At 38.9% G+C, this 5,041-nt stretch overlaps 1 protein-coding gene across 1 annotated transcript in view; it reads left to right on the top strand.

Annotated features, from left to right (window-relative positions):
* B4GALT1 (beta-1,4-galactosyltransferase 1) overlaps window positions 1-5,041 on the top strand; it is a 56,184-nt gene that overhangs the window by 1,017 nt on the left and 50,126 nt on the right. The gene's annotated exons all lie outside the window — the stretch shown is intronic.

Below are 5,041 nucleotides of genomic sequence, written 5' to 3'. Positions count from 1 at the left end.
TTGCAAAGGGATTATCAGATGATGAATCATGTGTGCCACGTTGCTGAAGGTGGAGGAACCTCCCCCAGATAAAGTGGATTTGTTTTGCTGGATTGTTGGAAATGAGTTGTGACTGGACCCTTTGCGTCTTACCTGAGGACAGCTTTCTTTGGCAAGTGTGTCCAAAGTGATCTGGTCACTGGTCAACAACCAGTGGTCCGTGAAATTTTTTTGGTGGTCCACAGTAAAATTATTTGCATTTTTTATATTGCACAAAATACTATCTATCTTTTTAGAAAATTCATATTAGTGGTCCGTGGGGGTTTAAAAATTTGAATTTAGTGGTCCCTGTGGTCTGAAAGGTTGGTGACCCCTGATCTAAAGTAACAGGTTCTGTCAGATGAGGGCCCTGCCCCTGTTCTTTGAAGTGATTTTGCCTCTGGTATGGTGATTTTTTAGGCCGTGCATGCCAACTTTGTGGATATAATGCAGATCCCTGCTCTCCATGACAATGGATTGGCTCCATTTTATTCTTGATAGCTTTACTTTTTATTTCCATTTTATTCAATGGCACTATTACAAATATATTTTTTTATTTGCAATTCAAAATTAAATCAAAAATTGATTAGAAATGAATTGGCACCTTTATCCCAGGGGGTTCTCACTCTCTTTAGCTAAGGGTTCATTTCCTTCTGTTTGATTTTACAATAGTCTTTTTTTTTTTTAAAAGAACCCAGTTTCAAAGAAAACTTGTTGTTTATGAACGGGAATTAGCACTGTTAGTGAGTTTCTTTTGTGATATAAGCTTCAAAGCTGCCATGCTGAGGGAGGGGGAGAAAAGCTTAATTTTTTTTTAAGGAAAATAATGAGTTTAAATTTTTTGTTACAGCAGATATCTGGGTTATTTTTGGCAGTTTTGTGCATCTTTTCATAACTGATTATCAGAGGGAAAAAAGAACATTTCTGCAATGAGAAATAAGAAACTCTTGGAGGATACATCTGGAGGGCACCAGATTGGGAAAAGTTTGAAATCTACCCTATTTTTTGGAGTATAAGAAGCACCGGAGTATGCACCAAGATTTTGAAGAGGCAAATTAAAAAAAAAGTTTTTGCACTCTGCAGACCTCCCCAAACAGGTCTGGTTTTTTTTTTTTTCAAAAAAAAAAGGGGGGGCATGAATAGCTTTAAGGAGGCTTGTGCTCCTGAGGGGTGGGGTGGGGGCAAAATTGAGCAAAAAACAGCCCATTTTTTGGCAAAAACGGGCCCGCTTTTTGTCAAAAAAGGGCATGCATAGCCTTTGGGAGGCATATAGAGTGCTCCTGGGGGCTGGGAGGGGAAATTGAGCAAAAAATGGCCCATTTTCACTCATTTCTGCCCTCCCCAGCCCCCAGGAGCACCCTGAAACCATTCTAAAGGCTTTGCACTGCCATTTTGGTGATGGGGGCAGGGTTTCGGGAGGCAAAAGATGCTGTATTCAGTGTATAAGACGCACCCAGATTTTCACCCTCTTTCTTGCGGGAAAAAGGTGAGTCTTATACTCCAAAAAATATGGTAGGATTGCTATGAAGTAGAAATGAGTTTTGTATGTTTGTATGTTAAGATGATAAAAGCCACTTCCAGCAAACCATTTTACTAAATAATAGAATAACAGAGTTGGAAGGGGCCTTGGAGATCTTTTAGTCCAACCACCTGCTCAAGCAGGAGACCCTATACTAGCTATGGCTAACCTTTTTGTCATTGCGTGCCAAAAGCGCATGTGTGTATGCCTACACCCATAATGCAATGTGCGTGTGACCCCCTCATGTGCCCTGCCCCCCCATGTGCGCATGCCCCCTCATGCCCTGTTTTGGGCCTAGAAGGTCTCCCTGCAGCCTCCTGGGACCAAAAATGGTCTCCTGCAGGCATGGCAGAGACCTGAAAATCAGCTGGCCGGCAGGTGGCGCACACATATGCGCGGTGGAGCTGAGCTAGGGTGATGGCTCATGTGCCCGCAGAGAGGACTCTGTGTGCCACCTGTGACACGTGTGCCATATGTTCGCCATCACGGCCCTATACCATTTTAGACAAATATCTGTCCAGTTCGTTTTTAAAAGCCTCCAATGATGAAGCACTCACAACCTCTGAAGGCAAGTTCCATTGGTTTATTGTTCTCACTGTCAGGAAATTTCTCCTTCGTTCTAGATTGCTTCTCTCCTTGATTAATTTCCAACCACTGCTTCTTGTCTTGCCTTCTGGTGCTTTATGTACAATAGATTGACCTCTTCTTCTTTGTGGCAGCCCCTCAAATATTGGAACACTGCTATCATGTCACCTCTAGTCCTTCTTTTCACTAGACATATCAAATTCCTGCAACCGTTCCATATATATTTTAGCCTCCAACTTCTTAACCAATGTTGTTGCTCTTCTCTGCACTCTTTCCAGAGTCTTAACATCTTTTTTATATTGTGGTGACCAAAAGTTGATGCAGTGTTCCAAGTATATTTCCAAGTATATTTCAAGTATATCAAGAATAGTATATTTCCCTTTTCTTTTTGCTTAAATGAGATAATATTTCATTTCTATATGCTTAGTTTTAGCTCTTTTTCTCTCATTGGAGAGAAAAAAGAAACCTTTTAGAAAGAGAACTTCTGTGTCTCATACTAAACTGCTCTGACTTGTTCATTTGATTGCTTTGAAATATTGATAGCTTATCTCACAACCGTAAGGCACTCTGAATTGAATGTCATACAGTATTAAATGCCCAGAGCAGTAATTATGCTGCATTGCTTTATTTACATTCTAGTTTTTCATTCTGGCATTTTTGGTAAATAACTAAAAATGAACAATATTAATATACAGTATTACGATGTTGCAGTTCAACCTGCATCCTTAACAGAATGTTGCATTTAGAATGTGAATTTATGAAGAATTGTTGCATGAGCTGGATATGTCCAGTCCATTGAAGAGAAAGATTAGGGGTGGCATGTCTTCCAATATCTTAAGAGGCTGCCACAAAGAAGAGAGAGTCAATCTATTCTTCAAAGAACCTGAAGGCAGGACAAGAAGCAATAAATGGAAACTTGTCAAAGAGAGATCCAACCTAGAACTAAGGAGAAATTTCCTGACACTGAGAACAATTAATCAGTGGAATAGTTTGCCTTCAGAATTTGTGGGTACTCCACCACTGGAGGTTTTAACAAAAAGATTGAACGGCTATTAGTCTGACATGGTAGGATCTCCTTCTTGAGCAGGGAGTTGGACTAGAAGACCTCCAAGGTCCTTTCCAACTGTTATTCTGTTATTCTATCACTATTTCTCAGAACAGAAAAAGGAAACTTAGACTAAATCTTGACATTTTGTTAGTCTTCCTTCTAGAATGTTATCCTTTTGCTGTTCTCCAGATGTTTTGGATTCTCATTAGTGGTTAATGGGAAGGCATTGTAGCTAATGTAATGAAAAGTATATGAAGGTTGCCTGACCCTGCTCTTTTCCATCCCTTTCCATTTTTTTGTCTCTGTACAAGTACAGTCTTCCCTCACCATATGCCCTCTTGATATGTGAATTTCAAGTTTCATCATTCTCAGCAAAGCAAATGCGAGTTTGAAGATTTTTGGTGTTGAAGCCTAGCTATCTACCCGGAGTCCTTCGGGATTGGGCGGCATACAAATCCATTAAAACCTTAAAACTTTATCTGGAGCTACCCAAATATTGGGATTCTGTTGAGCTTGATGATAGCTCTCTCTTAATAGTCCAGTCTTTGAGTTTGATCTTGTTCTTTTTATTTAAAAAAATCCTGCTTCTTCCCCACTCATCCATCTGTAATCCATTTACTCTAATAACCAGGACCATAATTAGCACCTCCTTTCCCCACCCCCCCACCCCCATGTAGAACAAATATTACAATGAATGCCTGAAATATTTATTCCGGAGAAAGGAATAGAATTATAGGAAATTAGTTATTTTGTAAAAAAAAAAATCCTTGGGCTATTACTTTGTTACAGCCATGTTTCTCTTTTATCCCTCTCTGTCTGTCTCTGTTTCTCTCTCTCTGTTTCTCCCTCCCTCCCTCCCCCCCTCCCTCCCCCCCCTCTCTCTCAGCATGTACATTAGTTGATGTTGTGGAGATTATAGTTCAAAATATGCTGCTTTGGCAATTTTGGAAGTCAGAATTTAAACTTATCAGTGGGATTGGAAACCATTTTAAAAGCCAAATAGAATTTGTCCTAATTGGAAGCCCTGGTTTTAAAGATTACATATATCCAAAGTTTCAGTACTGTGTTTTCTTAAACAACATGATCAAAAAGTGATACATTGATCAGTCAAGTAATAAAAATTATTTAGAAGAAGAAACTTCATTTTGCATATTGTCTTGATATCCACTCAGAAATTAATCTCAATTCTCAGGAAAAAACACAAGCATTGGAGTCCTACATCACAACCACATAGCTGTTTACTAAAAGTAAATCCCACTGAGTCTAACGAAGCTTTATTCTGAAATTAGAGGGTACAGAATTGCATTAATCCTTCAGAGGCTTATTCCTGAATAGACACAGATAGAATTGTGCTATTACTTATTAGCAGGATTAATGGTTAGCAAACTTGTTTTTGTAGTTTAACACCATATTTGAGAAGCAATTGAATTACCATTTTTTAAAAAAAATAATGCATTGAAAAGATTTAGCTTTAACTTTAGAAGTCAAGACTTCTGCAAATGTGATTAGTTATTTCATAAATGTTTTTCTTCTTTTGCTTTTGTCTAAGATCTACATATGGTTTTGCTGTTATAAAAAAAAATTAGAACTCAAATAAAGCAAACTACAGCCAGTTTAAGTGCCCAGAGACTAAGGAGACAATCAGCTTGTTGTCTCCATACCTTGATCCACCTGCCTTTCTGGCAGAATTCATTGGTCATCTGAGTGACCTGTGGAAATGCTGAACAGTGAAGCTACATAGCTCAGCCTTCAAGATGAAGACCTACCATACTTCATGGTGTCTGATTATTCAAAGCATTGAAACACTGTCACTGAGATTATCCTTTTTCTAATGCAGTGAACATTTCTGGGTTACTAAGCTGTGAACTTTG

This window comes from Thamnophis sirtalis, unplaced genomic scaffold (assembly GCF_051295495.1).
Source record: "Thamnophis sirtalis isolate CommonGarterSnake01/CBP01778 unplaced genomic scaffold, rThaSir2_p1.2 scaffold_5, whole genome shotgun sequence".
NCBI classification, from domain to species: Eukaryota; Metazoa; Chordata; class Lepidosauria; order Squamata; family Natricidae; genus Thamnophis; species Thamnophis sirtalis.
The sequence above is the reverse complement of the archived record's forward strand: the minus strand, read 5'-3'. Positions and strand labels throughout refer to the sequence as shown.